This window comes from Panthera pardus, unplaced genomic scaffold (assembly GCF_024362965.1).
Source record: "Panthera pardus isolate Hobbes unplaced genomic scaffold, ASM2436296v1 HiC_scaffold_2, whole genome shotgun sequence".
NCBI classification, from domain to species: Eukaryota; Metazoa; Chordata; class Mammalia; order Carnivora; family Felidae; genus Panthera; species Panthera pardus.
In genome coordinates, this window is record NW_026526765.1 from 144049956 (window position 1) to 144068124 (window position 18169).

General features: G+C 38.1%; 1 protein-coding gene across 3 annotated transcripts in view; it reads right to left on the reverse strand.

The window, feature by feature from the left end:
* Positions 1 to 18169, reverse strand: part of COMMD10 (COMM domain containing 10) — a 275231-nt gene that overhangs the window by 243390 nt on the left and 13672 nt on the right. The gene's annotated exons all lie outside the window — the stretch shown is intronic.

Consider the following 18169-nt stretch of genomic DNA (forward strand, 5'->3'; position numbering starts at 1 on the left):
CATCTGCAAACCATGTACTTGAAAGGATTAGTATCTAAAATACACAAATAACTCTCAAAACTTAATAGTTTTTTTTTTTTTTAAAAAGAAGTAATCCAATTAGAAAATGTGCAAAAGGCATAAAGAGACATTTCACTGAAGAGGATCTACAGATGGCAAATAAATACAAGAAAAACTGTTCGACATCATTAGTTATCCAAGAAATGCAAATAAAAGCCACAATGAGGTATCACTGCATACCTATCAGAACAATTACAATAAAAAATGGTAACAACTCCAAATGCTGGCAAGGATGCAGAGAACGTGGATCCCTCATACATTGCTGATGAGAATACAAAATGATTTAACTACTCTGGGAAATGGTTTGAGAGATTCTTACAAAACTAAATATACAGGAGTGCCTGGGCAGCTCAGTTGGCTAAGCGACTCTTGCTTTTGGCTCAGGTCGTGATCTCAGTTTGTAAGATCAAGCCCCATGTCAGGCTCCATGCTGGTCTGCTTGGGATTCTCTCTGCCTCTCTCTGCCCTTCCCCTGCTCATGCATGCATGCCTGAGCTCTCTCTCTCCCTCTCCCAAAATAAATAACTTAAAAAAAAAAAGCTAGAAAAAAACTAAATTGGGACACCTGGATGGCTCAGTCGGTTCAGCGTCCAACTTTGGCTCAGGTCATTATCCCCATGGTTCCTGGGTTCCAGCCCCGTGATGGGCTCTGTGCTGACAGCACGGAGCCTGGAGCCTGCTTTGAATTCTGTCTCTCCCTCTCTCTCTGCTTCTCCCCTGCTTATGCTCTGTCTCTCTCTCTCTCAAGAATAAACATTAAAAAAATAAAGTCCTTAAAAAATAAAACACTAAATCTATAACTATCCTACCACCCAGCAACTTCACTTACGAGTATTTATTCTAGAGAAATAAATATTTATGCTGATGTAAAAACCTATACACAAATGTCTATGACAACTTCAGCTATAACAGACAAAAACTGAAAGCAATGCAGATATCTTCCAAAAGCTAAATGCTTAAGCAATCTGTTTTATATACATACCATGGAATACTATATAGCAATAAAAAGGAATGGACTATTAATACCTCATTAGGTATTAATTATAACAACCAATTCTGGTTGTTAAACCAGAACGGATATCCAGAGAATTATGGCAAGTGGGAAAAAAAGTCAATCCCAGAACGTTACATTCTGTATGATTCCATTTACATTATACTTCTTGAAATCACAGAAGTTTTTCTGTAAAATACAGATTTTACAGAAGAAGTTCTACATAGAAATTATAGAAGAAATTGGTGGCTGCCTGAAGGGTATGGCATGGCAGGCATGAATGGGAAGAGAATCATCAGGCCATAAAGGGTCATAAAAGAACCTTGTGGTGATGGCAACGTTCTGTATCTTGACTGGATGAATGCTAATGTCCTGGCTGAGATATTGTACTAGAGTTATGCAAGATGTTATCACTAGGGGAAACTGGGGGATGGGTATAAGGGATCTCTCTGTATCACTTCCTACCACTGCATGTGTATGTATCATTATCAAAAGGCTAATTCACTTAAAAGAGGAATGGCATGAAGAAGAGGAGAAAGATTAATAAATGTAAATAATCACAGAAATTTTGCCAAATTCATCTTTACACCTCATTCTTAGGTATATGATTATAGCACTTAAAGCAAACCTACTGCTCAACAAGGTCCCTATAATTCTAATTGGCTGTTCCATATTCTTTGTTTCCAAAAATTAGATGTATAAAAATGAAGCATGAGGTAAGAACTTCTACATCTTCCACACAGAGAAGGGAATTTTTCAATTCCATGTAATCTGTTTAATAAGGTTAGCTCCTTGAAGTATTTCTCATTATAAACATGTATCACCAAGAAAGCAATACCTGCTGGGAAAATCAATTTCTGAATATTTAAAAGGTCATACTTACAATCTCTCAATAATAGCATGACTGTATGTATGTGTATGCAATTAATCTTTGTTTAAAATGATAGAGTCAGAGTAATTTTACATTCGTCTAAAACAGAAAAGTTTCCAGTATTTCCATTATAATGTAGGGAGACATTTCCTCAGGCAAAACAGGTACAGAATTTGCCCAAGGACACAAGACAACACCACCAATTTAGAAGTACATTTGACTGGAAACATTCTATATACCAGTAAGAGTACAGATGATTATTCCTCAAATTTTGACCTTTTCTTTGGAAAGAAAATAATAGAGACTATGAATAACGGACATATCATCAGCTCAAATAGATCCATTAATCAAATCAGCAAACATTTTAAACAGTCTGTCCTTTGGAGGCCCTCCAGGAGATCCCAAATTTTACCCCCCCCCCACTTTTAAGCTGTTTGTGCCCTACTTACAAAGTTGCATTCTAAAACGTCTCATTAGGAACACAGAACAAATTTGCAAAGAGAATACTATTATAAATGGTGACTAAGTTACCAAGTAATTCCCAAGTAATTCAACACAAGAAACGCAAGTGGGTCTACTTTTGTCCTAACCAGAGCAGTTAGGACAAAATATAACAAAGCCCCTTCACCCAATGGCTAAAAATAAGTAATACCTTAGATTAAGACAAATCTTCAATTTCCAGCATTTTATATACATGTGGCTTTCCTAAGTATTCTATACACAAATATCAGCCCAAACACAAGTATCCAATCTGAGAAAAGCTTGGTACTTTCAGGGTACTAATGATTCCTATCTTTATGTAAATTCCATTAAGTTTATGAAACCCACACTTCTTACCAAGAGAATCAGACTTTCATCCTAGTTTTCTATTCATTTTTAGCAAAAAATGATATAAAGACCGGCTTGTACAAATGGAGAAAAACAAAAACAAAAATAACAAAATTACCATTAGCTGAAATGGAAAACTACAGGAACAATTCCAAGAGGAATGTTCCAAGGATCAGTTTTTTGTTTGTTTTTTTTTAATGTTCAGTTTGAGATGCTTATTAGACATCCAATAAATTTATCAAGTAGGCGAGCGCAGGTTAGAGGAAAAAAAAATTATAAAATAGCATTTAAACCCCGAGGCCTACGTGAAATTGCCAGGGAAGGGACAAAAGAAAATAGAAGAGAACCAAGGACTGAGTCCTAGCTATATGCAAAAGTGTGGAAATGAGTCACGGCCACGAAAGCAGGAAACATGACCAAAAAGGCAGCCAGAAAGGGGAAAAACCAAGGGAGTGTGGATCTGACTTTTATACCATCGTAGGTGCTGGTGGCATAAAAACGTATAAATTTACAATCTGTCCCCAAAGCTCTCAGTCTAGTGATGAAGACAAACTATACAAAAACAATTATGATGTAACATATCATCATATAGGCAGAAACTTTCAAGTTATCTGCTAAAAAGCTACTAAAACTAGTGGGTGATTTTAGGAAAGCTATGGCACACAAGATTAATGTGAAAAATCAGTATTAGTTCAAGACAGTAGAAACAAATAGGGAATATAAAAAAATGCAATCCCATTTATACTAGCAACCCAAACCATGAAAATACATAGTGCCTTAGTCGGTTTGGGCTGCTATAACAAAATACAACAGACTGTGGCTTAATAGTAAACATTTCTCACAGTTCTGGAGGCTGGAAGTTCAAGATCAGAGTGCCAGCATGGTTGGGTGAGGGCCCCCTTCCAGGCTGCGACTTCTCTTTGTGTTCTCACAAGGCAGATGGGGTAACGCAGTTCTCTCTGGCCTCTTTTATGAGGGCATTATTCCCATTCATTAGGGTTGTGCCCCCATGAACTAATCACCTCCCAAAGACCCCACCTCCTATCATCACCGTGAAGGTTAAGTTTGAACATAAGAATTTTGGGAAGACACATTCAGTCAACAGCATAGGGATAACTTTAACAAAATCTGTGTATATCCTGATCCTTGAAAATCTACACACATTACTGGAATAAATTAAAGAAGGTATCGGTAAATAGAGATACACCATGTTCATGAATTTAAAAGTTTAACATTGTTAGAAGGTCAATTCTTCCAAAAGGGATCTACGGATTGAGAACAATCCAATTAAATTCCCAGCAGGTACTTTTTCATAGAAACTGACAAGCTGATTTTAAAATTTAAATGGAATGGAGGGGCGCCTGGGTGGCTCAGTCAGCTGAGCATCCAACTCTTGATTTCGCCTCAGGTCATGATCTCACAGTGGTGAGACCAAGCCCCGTGTCTGGCTCTGCGCTAAGTGTGGAGCCTGCTTAAGTTTCTCTCTCTCTCTTTCCTTCTGCCCTCTCCTCCACTCACGCTCTCTTAAATAAATAAATAAATAAATAAATAAATAAATAAATAAATAAATAGGTAGACAGATAGATAGATAGATAGATAAAATTTAAATGGAATGGAAATGATCTGAAAGAGCCAAAGCAGTTTGGTGTGTGTGTGTGTGTGTGTGTGTGTGTGTGTGTGTGTGTGTGTCTGTGTGTGTCTGTGTGTTTTAATTTGGAAGAACTACACTACCTAACTTTACGACTTAGTATAGGGGTGTCTGGGTGGCTCAGTCAGTTAATGTCTCACTCTTATTTCGGCTCAGGTCATGATCTCATGGCTGGTGAGTTCAAGCCCTGTATCGGGCTCCACACTGACAATGCCAAGCCTGCTTGAGATTCATTCATTTTTGCTCTCTCGCTCTCTCTCTCTCTCCTGTTGTCCTCCTCTCCTCCCCCTCCTTCATGCTCCCGCTGTCAAAATAAATAACTAAACTTGAAAAAAAATAACAACGTTTTTTAAAAAAGGACTTAATCCAAAGCCACAGCAATAAAGACAATGTGCCACTGGCAAAAGAATAGAAATATAGACACATTAGCTGACTTCCGACCAAGATGCCAGGGCAAATGATGCCAGAATAACTAGGTATCTACACAGGAAGGAAATGAACAACAACCCCTACTTAACACCCAACACAAAAATGAACTCAAAATGGATCAGAGAGCTAAATGTAAGTGCTATAACCATCAAACCTCTGGAAGAAAACACAAAAGAAAACCTTTGTTATCTTGGGATAGGCAAAGAGGTTTTAGGTAGAACATTAAAAGCATTAACCATAAAAGAAAAAAATTATAAACTGGACTTCATCAAAATTAAAACTTCTGTTCTTCATTTATTTATTTTTAATGTTTATTTGTTTTTGAGAGAGAGTGTGACAGAGTTCGAGTGGGGGAGGGGCAGACAGAGATGGAGACACAGAATCTGAAGCAGGCCCCAGGCTCTGAGCTGTCAGCACAGAGCCCGACAGGGGGCGTGAACTCATGGGCTGTGAGATCATGACCTGAGCTAAAGTTGGACGCTCAACCAGCAGAGTCACCCAGGTGCTCCAAAACTTCTGTTCTTCAAATGTCACCATTAAGAAAAAGGAAAGGCAAGCCACAGACTGATCAAATAGGATTCTTACCACTCAGGAATAAAAAGACAAGTCTATACAAAAATGGGCAAAGATGTGAACAGATAATTCACAGAAGACACACAAATGGCCAAAAAACACATAAAAGGTGCTCAACATCTTTAGGTTCACTATCCTTGCAGCTACTAGAAGGACTAAAATTTAGGAGGCACCTGGGTGGCTCCATCAGTGAAGCGTATGACTCTTGATTGCGGCTCAGGTCCTGATCTCATGGTTTGTGGGATGGGGCCCTGTATCCAGCTCTATGCTGACAGCACGGAGCCTGCTTGGGACTCTCTCTTTCCCTCCGCCCCTCCCCAACTCACATGCATGTACTCTCGCTCTCTCAAAATAAATAAACTTAACAATTTTTTTTTTAAAGATTGGCAATACCAGGTGTTGACCACTATGTGAAAAAAAATTACTGGCTGGAATATAAAATAGGAGAACCACTTTGGAAAACCGTTTGATATTAACACTTAACCAATCAATCCACTCCTGAGTATTTATCCAAGAGAAATGAAAATATATGTCCAAACAAAGATGTATATATGAATATTGACAGATTTATTTAAAATAGCCCAAAACCAGAAATGGCCCAAAGACCCATGCATGAGCAGGTGGCTGGACAAAGTGATATATCCACAAGACAGAACACTATGCTGCAGTAAGAAAGCACAAACTACTAATACACACAACACTATGGATGAACATCAAAATCTGACTCAGACGAAGAAGGCGGACAGGAAAAAAGAACATCTGTATTAATTCTATTCATACACTGCTATGCAGTTTACAGTGACAGAAAGTGTATCAGTGGTTTCCTAGGGCCAAGATTAGGGGGAAAAGGGACTTCCAAGGGGCATGAGGCAACTTTTGAAGGTGACGAAAATGCTCTGTGTGTTGATTGCGGTAGTGATCTCATGGGTGTACATGCACCAAAATTCATCAAACTGTACAATTTAAAAGGATACGGTTTACACTATGTAAATTATAACTCAACTAACATTGTTTTTTAAAAGATACAATATACTGGAGGCGCCTGGGTGGCTCAGCTGGTTAGGTGTCCAACTTCAGCTCAGGCCATGATCTTGCAGTCTGTGGGTTTGAGCCCTGCGGGTTCTGTGCTGACAGCTCAGAGCCTGGAGCCTGCTTTGTATTCTGTGTCTCCCTCTCTCTCTTTCTCTCTCTCTGTCTCTCTCTCTCTCTCTCTGTCCCTCCCCTGCTCATGCTCTGTCTCTCTCTGTGTAAAAAAATAAATAAACATTAAAAAATTTTTTAAAAAAAATTTAAAGATACAATACACCAGGACACCTGCGTGGCTCGATGAAGCAGTAAAGCGTCTGACTCCTGATTCTGGCTCAGGTCATGATCTCACAGTTCTCTCTCTCTGCCCCGCCCAAGCTCACTCTCTCTCTCTCTCTCTCAAAACTAAATAAACTTTTAAAAAAAACACAAAAAACAACACACTAAAGGTTTTAACAGAAGAATGACAGCTGCAAATGGGAGAACATCTTCAGCCACCCACTCCCATCACCCTCTCTGCCACCCTCTAATCATGGGCAAGAACAGGAGGCAATAAGTTTCCAAGGACCAAGCCACACTCACTACTGCTTGCATCCTAGAGAAAGAATCCTCCATTGTGACATCTGTTAGGTATAATCAATGTCAGGATCTTGGAAACGACTGCTATGTAATATGACATCCATATTACACTGATGTGAGTATATTAGCATATATCACAAAGATGCAAACAGATAAACTTCTTGAATTAATACTGGCTCTATCCTCCACCCAGATGACTGCCAACCTCCATAAAACATACTACATAAATCATAAAGGCTACACATTAGGCAATCTCCAGACGACATCAAAACTCCCAAAGTGACTAAGCCAATGCCCTTCGTTAATGCTGCTGCTACACCAAATCATAATAAGAGGTACAAATGCTTTACTGTAAGTATCACAACTTAGGGATACTCCCTAATCTATATCCTTAAGTTTAGATGTCACAAAAGCCAACCTAGTCTCACCGCTAGGATGGCATGGAACTTAATTATACTCCTTGACTCACAGACTTGGCCAAAACACCTAATCATGGTCTTTACATCCAAGCTGAAAAGGAGGGAAAACACCAATGAACCATCCTTCAAACTGTTTGCCACGTCTGCATACCAAGAATTTATGAAAAAGATAGCACAAGGTTGAGGACACTGAAATGTCATTCAACTAATGCTCTCACAATTGGCAACACTCTCAAAAAGTACATCAACTCTATTTAGCAATTTCTGAATGCTAGGCACATAAGAGTAATTTTGCTAACAGCACAATTTTTGGCATTAGTAAAATCTTTATTTAATTTGTTAATGGTTCTGGTTTTGTGCAATTATTTATAAAGCAGAGAACACATTTCTGTTTCAAATAAGACTGATTAAGGAGCTCTTAGATCTACAGCTCTTTTAATTGATTGCTGCAATACAGCTAATGACATCACCTTGTTTTCTGGGAGAATTTCGGTTTCAAGCTACAGCAATTCTTTCTATATTTCCAGTTTTAAAAAGGAAAAAATGTAAATGGTTGAATCAAGTATTCCAGCAAACCTCAAGAGTCATGAAATAAATGAACCACAAAAGGTTTGAAGTACAACCAAAATAAAAACAGAAGAATACTAGGAGAGAGGCGCCTGGCTGGCTCAGTCAGAAGAGCGTGTGACTCTTGATCTCAGAGTGGTGAGTTAGAGCCCCATGTTGGGTGTAAAGATCACTTAAAATAAATAAATAAACTTTAAAAAAAAAAAAGAATACTAGGAAATAAAAAATATATCCATACCCCCTTCTTATTTGGTCTTTCTCCACTAATCAGTACAAATACCCTTCTTTGTAAGAAAATCTAATGGGGCGCCTGGGTGGTTCAGTAGGTTAAGCATCCAACTTCGGCTCAGGTCATGATCTCACGGTTTGTGGGTGCGAGCCCCGTGTTGGGCTCTGTGCTAACAGCTCAGAGCCTGGAGCCTGTTTTGGATTCTGTGTCTCCTCCTCTCTCTGCTGGCCCCCCCACCATACTCATGCTCTGTCTCTCTCTGTCTCTCAATAATAAATGTTACCAAAAAAAATTTTTTTAATAAAAAAAAAAAGAAAACCTAAAAGACTGCACTTCAAAATAGTACAACTTGTAAAGCAGAGATATTGTGCATTTATTCATCCAACAATTATTTATTGACAACCCACTATCTTCCAAGGGCTAGGGCAATGGAAATACAATAGTGAACAAATACCCTTGTGGACTCACAGTTTAGTAACAGAGACAGAGAATTTTAAAAATAAACAAGTGAAATATATAATGTGCTGGATAAGACTAAATGTTATGTTAAAAAAAAAATGAAGTAAAAAAGTACCACAGAGATGTGGCCACTTTTCATGATGATGATCAGGGCAAGATTCAATGACAAAGATGCTTTAGAACAAAAGAGTCGAAAAAGGAAGCCAGTCATATGAATCTCCAGGAGAAGGGCTTTTGAAGTAAAGAGATCAGAGGTGACCAAAGTCAGCCAGGTGAAGGATGTTAAAAGGAGAAGGTCAACAAGATAAGGTAGCGGACTAAGGAGGTTATAGATCATGGGGAATCCTAAGAAATTTGACTTCTATTATAAGAAACATTGAAAGTCTTTGGTGGATTTGGAGTAAAGGAGAGATAGAATAAGACTTAGAATTTTAAAAAATCACTTTTTAAACAAATTTTTTTTAATGTTTTATTTATTTTTGAGAGTGAGAGAGACAGAATGTGAGCAGGGGAGGGGCAGAGAAAAGGGGAGACACAGAACCCAAAGCAGGTTCCAGGCTCTGAGCTGTCAGCACAGAGCCCGAAGCGGGGCTCAAACCCACAAACTGTAAGATCATACCTGAGCTGAAGTCGGATGCTCAACCGACTGAGCCACCCAGACCCCCCAAAAAAATCACTTTTAGAGCTCCTAATCTGGTAATGGTAGGAAACAGTTTATATTACATTACCCTCTTTACAAATAAAATTATAACCACTATACAAAATATCTTCCAAACAATGATTTGAAGGCATTGGAGAATGGCTAAAAGCAGGTAGAAGTTAAGGGAATTCAACTCATTTAAGACGGGAACCACACAAGGTGATAGATTCACATTTATATGAGTTTCCCCAAACCACCCAGCACAGGCTGGCTCAAACTTAAATAGAAACTCTCAGATCTCGCTCCAGGGGGCCAGCAAACCCTTCCTCAGTATGGATCCCAGAAAAATTAAAATATATGTCCACAAAAAGACTTGTACACAAATGTTCACAACAGTCTTAATTCATAATAGCTAGAAACTAGAGACAACCTAAATGTCCATCAACATGGGGATGGAGAGACAAAAGGTGGTATTTTTATACTATGAAATACTACTCTGCAATAGAAAAATGACTGATCCAAGTAACAACATAAATGAATCCAAAAAATATATCACGTTGAGAGAAATTAGTCAGACACATTTTTCTGAGTCCATTTACGTTATATCCAAGAACAGACAGAACCAATCGCTGGTGATGGAAAGCAAAGGTGGGAACGGAGGAACCAACATTAGGCATTTTCCGGGTGATGAAATTCTTTATTTTGTTATGGATAATGATTAAATGGGTGTGTATAATTTCTGAAACTCATCAGACTGAACTCTTAAAAATCTCAAGATTTAGCTGCATGAAGTGTGCTCTTTCTGCCCTCTTTATATAAAGCTATTTATCCATCCTTAGGATTCCAAAAGAAATGAAACAAGGATGTCAAAGAAAATACTAAAGCAAAATAATACAGTAAATTTTGCAAGTATCAAGTCCAAATGTCTAATTTCTTACACTCCATATAAAAAACAGGTATTTTTAATAGTAATTCAAACAATTAGCTGTTGCACTTAACGATAAAGTAAATTGTACTCTAAAGGCTAAAAGGGGATACATTTGTAAGAATGTTATAGGAACACTACAACCTCAGAAACAGTGGCTATCCAACTTTAAACAGAGACTTCTCAAGAACCTGCAAGATAGGATGAAATTTCACTAGAGTACAATGCAGTGAGTAAATACTATGAATAAATTCGCCAAGTAATTGGTAAAGAACATTCTCAGTGAGAGAAATTCCCATTAAACCTATTTCAAACAGGGTCACCTGGGTGGCTCAGTCGGTGAAGCATCCGATTTTGGCTCAGGTCATGATCTCACAGTCTGTGGGTTTGAGCCCCACGTTGGGCTCTGTGCTGACAGCTCAGAGCCTGGAGCCTGCTTCAGATTCTGGGTCTCCTTATATCTCTTTGCCCCTCCCCTGCTCACATTCTGTCTCTCTCAAAAATAAATAAACATTAAAAATATATATATTAAAAACGTAAATAAATAAACCTACTTCAAACATTGGAAACAAACGTTAAGTGTCAAATATGTATTTAAGAATTCCCTAGCATATAAGTGCATTTTAAGAAAAGGAGCTGGCTACTCAGAGTGCTTAAAATATGCCTTACATATATTTCTCATCATCACATCTGTTACTAACTGAGGAGCAAAGTTAATTTGGAATGTAAAATTATTTTAGAAAAATAAGCCTTTATATTCTCTAGTATCAATTGTGCAGCTAACATCTAGGTTACGGTAATATAGCATAATGGCTTACGAGTGTGATTCCCTGTAATAAATCCCCATTTTGCCACTTTCAGGTCTCAGAAAATAGACAAGTCAATAGCATCTGACATATAAGTTTTTACATTTATATAGTAGGAATATATGTACGGGAACTCCTGGCAGACTTTAAGGAGTAAAATGAAGTATAGCATTCAAGTTCTGTCTGAAAGGAAATTCGCAACTTAATACATGTTGTAGCACAGGCATTGTAACAAAAATCAAGAGAAGACCCTGTTAGGAGGACAATGCTGACAGAGGCAATGGTGATAAAAGAGGGAAGAATATGAAATTCAAATAAGTCATGGTGACATTTCAGTCTCAAGTCTCCGAAAAGATTAAAATAAAGCATATTAAAAAAAAAAAAAGTGAAATAGGATAAAATTTAAAAATCTGTTCAATCATATCCAGCAAAAGGCTACCATTAAGATTAATTTTCAATCTCCCTCTCTCTTATTGGATCTAAATAATATAAGACAAAAGAAGGTGTTTTAAAAAATTAAATCAAAAATAAGCACCTTCGATTTTACAACTTATTATTTAATGGAACCTGACTCTTTGAACTTAGAATTATTACCCACAGATGTTCTGCCAGCACTGCACAGAGAGTTTATGCACGTGAGCCCCTAAATTACCAAAAGCAGCACTGTAAATATACCTTTTGTTCATTACATAACAAGTCTCTGCCATGGACAGGATCTATTTTCACACATAGCCGAAATAAATAGCAGAGCCAAAAAGGAAGACAGCATTATCGCTGCCAGAGGTAGCATGACTTAAAAGGAGCAAGGCTTAAGGGGCACCTGGGTGGCTCAGTCAGTTAAACATCCAACTCTTGATTTCAGCTCAGGTCATGACCTCACGGTTGGTGAGATCGAGCCCCACATCAGGCTCTGCGATGACAACGCAGAGCCTGCATGGGATTCTCTCTCTCCCTCTCTTTCTGCCCACACCCCTGCTTCCACACCCTGTCTCAAAAATAAGTATTTAAATTTTTTTTTAACATTTATTTATTTTTGAAGGGGAGAGAGAGAGAGACACAGAGTGTGAGTGGGGGAGGGGCAGAGAGAGAGACGGAGACAGGGAGAGAGAGAAAGAGAGAGACAGAGAGAATGAGAATCTAAAGCAGGCTCCAGGCCCTGAGCTGTGAGCACAGAGCCCCACGCGGAGCTCAAACTCACGAACCGTGAGATCATGACATGAGCTGAAGGCAGATGCTCAACCGACTGAGCCACTCACATGCCCCATTAAATAAATATTTTAAAAAAACGAAAAACAAGGCTTAAAAAATACATCTGATTCTCAGGTCAGTTTTACCAAAAGACCAACTGATTGGGGTGATAAACTTACACTTTATGTATGAGGTTTTATTTTCTTCCTTTCCAAAGATATCCTACTTACACACAAAACTATGTCAACCACTCTTCACGGAAAAACTGTGTAGGTAACACCTAGGTAGAAGTATAGTATAATGGCTTACAAGGGTGACTATTGTGTCAAACTTACTCAGCTACACGACCCTGAACCAATTATTTAATCCTTCTAAACCTCAGTTGTATTTTAAATATAAGCTATAACTATAAGCAGGTTTTACAAGATACAAAGCACCCAGCAGAGTATGTGGCCCTCAATAAACACAAGAAATGCTTGCTATGATCTCAAGAAAGAAGAACAAAGCTGGAGGTATCCCAATTCCAGATTTCAAGATATATTACCAAGCCGTGGTAACCAAAACAATATGGTACGGGCACAATAACAGACACAGAGATCAATGGGACAGAATAGAGCCCAGAAATAAACCCGTGCTTATATGGTCAATTAATCTGAGACAAAGGAGGCAAGAATATGCAATGGGAAATAGTGTCTTCAATAAACAGTACTAAGCAAACTGCACACCTTCATGCAAAATAAAGAAACCGGACCGCTTTCTAACACCACACATACAAATGACCCAACATGCATTAAAGACCTAAAGGTGAAACATGAAACCATAAAACTTCTGGAAGAAAACATAGGCAGCAAATATGACATGGACCATCGCAACATTTTTTTAGATATGTCACCTCAGGCAAGGGAAACAAAAGCAAAAATAAACTACCGGGACCACACCAAAAGAAAATGTTTTTGCACAGCAAAGGAAACAATGAAAACGAAAAGACAACCGACCGAATGGGAGAAGATATTCACAAATGATGTATCGGATAAGGGGTAAATATCCAAAATAAAGAACTTATAAAACTCAACTCCAAAAACACAATCTGATTAAAAACTGGTCAATTGAACAGATCTTTTTCCAAAGAAGACATACATGTGGCCAACAGATACATGAGAAGATGTTCAATGTGACTCATCCTCAGGGAAATGCAAATCAAAACCACCATGAGATATCACCTTATACCTGTCAAAATGGTGAGAATCAAGGAGACAGGAACAGGGCGAGGATGTGGAGAAAAAGGAATGCTTGTGCACTACTGGTGGGGATGTAAATTGGTGCAGCCACTGTGGAAAAGAGCATGGAGGTTCCTCCAACACTTAATAACAGAGGGGAACCTGGCTGGCTCAGTTGGTAGAGCAAGTGACTCTTGATCTCAGGGTCATGAGTTCAAGCCCTGCATTGGGTGTAGAGCTTCTTCAAAAAAATTTTTTTAAGTAGAAATACCATGTGATTCAGTAATTCTTTGGATAATTACCCAACGAAAATGAAAACACTAATTTGAAAATATATACGCACCCCTATGTCTATTGTGGCACTATTTACAACAGCCAAGATATGGAAGAACCCAAGTGTCCATCGATAGATGAATCGAGACACATGTGCTATATATACACAATGGGATAGTACCGAGCATTAAAAAGAATGAGATGTTACCATTTTCAACACCACGAATAGACCTAGAGAGTATTATACCAAGTCCAATAACTCCAACAGAAGACGATTACCATAGGATTTCACTTACATGTAGAATCTAAAAAGCAAAAGAATGAATAAACAAACAAAAAGCAGAAACAGACCCATAAATACAGAGGCTACACAGATGGCTGCCAGAGAGAAACAGGGATAGGGGATGGGCAAAATGAGTGAAGGGGGGTGGGAGATACAGACTTCCAGTTATGGAATAAGTTATGGGCATACAAGCACAGGAAATAAAGTCAGTGGTAATGTAGCAGCAGTGTATAATGACAAAATGGGGCTATACTTGTAGTAAGCATAGCATAACATACAGACTTGGAGAGTCACCATGTTGTACATCTGAAGTTAATATAACATTGTGTGTCAACTATACTTGCACAAAAAAGGAAGTTTGCTACCACTGTATTAATTGTTTAAGGTATTAAAATAATGTATTAGCAGGGCGCCTGGGTGGCTCGGTTGGTTAAGCGTCCGACTTCGGCTCAGGTCATGATCTCACGGTCTGTGAGTTCGAGCCCCGCATCAGGCTCTGTCTGTGCTGACAGCTCAGAGCCTGGAGCCTGTTTCAGATTCTGTGTCTCCCTCTCTCTCTGCCCCTCCCCTGTTCATGCTCTGTCTCTCTCTGTCTCAAAAATAAATAAACGTTAAAAAAAATTTTTTTTAATAAAAAAATAAAAAATAATGTATTAGCTATCCTCTCAGATAATCTGTATTAATAAAAGATAATTTTCTGCATTATCAAGGGAATGATGTACAATTAATCATGTCCTTACAACTTTCCTGCATGTTTTATATGGCAAATGACTAAACCACTTCTTAGATATTGATACAATGCAACATAATTTGGAGAAGAAATATTACCTTAAAAAAAGAAAAAGGAACAAGCCTGGGTGGCTCAGTTGGTTGAGTGTCTGACTCTTGATTTCGGCTCAGGTCACAATTCCAGGGTTGTGGGATCGAGCCCCACATCAGGCTCTGCACTGAGCGTGTACCCTGCTTAAGATTCTCCCCCCTCTCCTCTTCTCTCTCTCTCTCTCTCCCCCCGTCCTTCTATCCCTCTTCCCTGCTCTCTCTCTAAAAAATAAAAATAAAAATACTATCATCTGGAAGACACTGAAAAATTACTGACTAACGGAAGCAGAAAAAAAATGTTTAACTGTGCAAGTATACTATACTTGTATAAATTCAAGAAAAAATGAACTCTATAAAATAAAATTATACAAACAGAAAACAGGCAAATATTAAAAGGCAAGTGAGATTGCTTAAAAATGGGAATGGATGAAAGAAGAATTTCAGGGACACAAAGTGGGAAAACCTAAAATCTGTAAAGGATGTAGGGAAAAGTAGAAATTTAACTGATGTAAAATGAAGTAATGATGTGGAGAATGCTTGAGGACACTGAGAATGCAGAGTTCAAAAAAAAAAAAAAAAACAGGAGAGAAATGAAAACAATAAAGGGGCACTTTTAAACACCTGTAGCTAACACCATACTTTATGGTAAAAGACTGAACCCTTTCCCTCTAAAACTAGAAACAAGGCAGAACGTCTGGCTGGTCTGTTGGTGGAGCATGCAACTCTGGATCTCAGGGTTGTGAGTCTGAGCCCTGGGGTGAGCACAGAAATGGCTTAAAAATAAACATCTTAAAAAGATAGATAGATAAAATTGGAAGCAGGCAGGATGTTTGGACTTCTGAGTCCTATTTAAATCATATTAAAAGTCCTACTCAGGGACACCTGGGTGGCTCAGTCAGTTAAGCGTCCAACTTCAGCTCAGGTCATGATCTCGCGGTTTGTGAGTTCGAGCCCCACGTTAGGCTCTGTGTTAACAGCTCAGAGCCTGGAGCCTGCTTCAGATTCTGTGTCTCCTTCTCTCTCTGCCCCTCCCATGCTCATGCTCTGTCTCTCTGTGTCTCTCAATAATAAATAAACGTTAAAAAAAAAAAGTCCAACTCAGTGCAATAGGGCAAGAAAAAAAATAAAAGCTGAACAGACTGGAAAAGAAGAAACAAAACAGTCTCTATTCATGGACAATGTAACTATCCATAAAGAAAATCACAAAAAATCCACACAAAAAAACTGCTGTAACTAATTAAGGAATTTACCAAGGTCACAGAATACAAGGTCGATATACAAAAATCAACTCTATATACTAGCAAGAAACAACTAAAAACCAAAATTTCAAAAACAGTACCATTACAACAACTCCAAAAACACAAAATACTCAGGCATAAATCTAACAAAACATATGAAGGATGTGTAGGCTGAAAAATGAACAAAAGTGACATAAGAAATCAAAGAGGACCTAAATAGAGAGGTATACTCAGTACTGCTAAGAAGTCATTTCTCTATTAAGTGATCTGTAAGTTAAACATAATCAAAAATCCCAGCAGGATTTTTAAAACTAGCAAAGCTGGTTTTTAAATTTATATAAAAAGTCAAAGAAGTTAGAATATCCAAAACAATTATGGGGAAAAAAAAACCCGCAAAGTTAGCAGACTCACAATACTTGACTTTTAAAGTTTACTACAAAGCTACAGAAATTAAGGTATCATATTAGCATAAAGATAGAAAGATCAATGGTCTAAACAGAGAGTCCAGAGAAAGACCCACACAAACATGTCAAATGATTTTTGACAAAAGGGTGAGGCACTTCAGGGACAAAAAGATGTTATCAGTAAGTTATGCTGGACGTGTATAAATGAACATCTAAAATGAACATCTATACGCAGAAAAAAGGAAATTTAATCTGAGCCTTATACCAAATTAACTCAAAATAGATTTTAGAGCTAAATGGAAAAAATAAACCTATAAAACAGAAGAAAATAAAATCTTTGTGATACTGCATTAGCCCACAAATTCTTAGATACAAAACCAAAAGGATCGATAAAAGAAAATAACTGATAAATCAAACTTCATTAGAATAAAAAGCTTTCCCGTAAATCATAGGTGAGAAAGGACACATGCCTAGAATAATATATAAAAACCTCACAAAAGCTGAAAGAAAACAAACACCCTCCACACATTTGAAAAACCCAGAACAAAAAAATTCCCGTGCATTTCCATATGCTGGGATTTACTCCTGAGACTGTCCTTTAAATTACTATAATGGAACTTCCTTATCTTTCACAATGTGGAAATACAATTAGGCAAAAGATGTGAACAAATATTCTACCAATGAAGATATATGGAGACAAGTAAGCAAATAAAGAGATCATATAATTTGTTATTAGGAAAACGCAAATTAAAAATACAAAATACCACTAGAAACCTAACAGAATAGTTTTGATAAAAACAAGTGACAATGGAGCGCCTGGGTGGCTCAGTTGGTTGAGTGTCTGACTTCAGCTCAGCCCATGGGCTCACAGCTCGTGAATTCAAGCCCAGCATCGGGCTTTCTGCTATTAGCACGGAGCCTGCTTCCAATTCTCTGTTCCCCTCCTCCTCAGCCCCTCCCCTGCTTGTACTCTCCCTTTCTCCCCAAGAAATAAACATTAAAAAAAAAAAAAAAAAAAAAAAAATGTGAGGCACCTGAGTGGCTCAGTCGGTTATACGTCTGACTTTGACTCAGGTCATGATCTCACGGTTCATGAGTTCAAGCCCCGCGTTGGGCTCTGTGCTGACAGCTCAGAGCCTGAAGCCTGCTTCAGATTTTGTCTCTCCCTCTCTCTCTGCTCCTCCCCCACTCGTTCTCTCTCTGTCTCTCTCAAAATAAAAATATTTTTAAAAAAATATTTTTTTAAAAAAGTGACAATACCAAGTGCTGACAAGGTACTAGAACTCTCATATAATGCTGGCAAAGTGTAAAATAATACCAATCCTTCACAAATTCTTACAGAAAATGGAAGAGGAGGTGAGAACACTTCCCAGCTCACTTTCCAATGTCAGTTGCACTCTGATACCACCAAAGACATCACGAGAAACCTATATAGACCAAGAGCCCTCATGAACACAGATGGAAAATTTTTTAACAAAACATAAGCAAATCAAACAGCAACATATAAAAAGCATGATACACAACAACCCATGAGACTGATCCCAGGAATACAGCGGGCTGTAAATCTGAAAATCAGTGATGTAATACAACCTACTATTAGAAAAAAGGTCAAAATCTGTATGATCAACTTAACCTCTATTAACAGTGACTAAAGGTCCCCCAGCAGTTTTGAAACACTGCTGTTATTTTGTATTTGT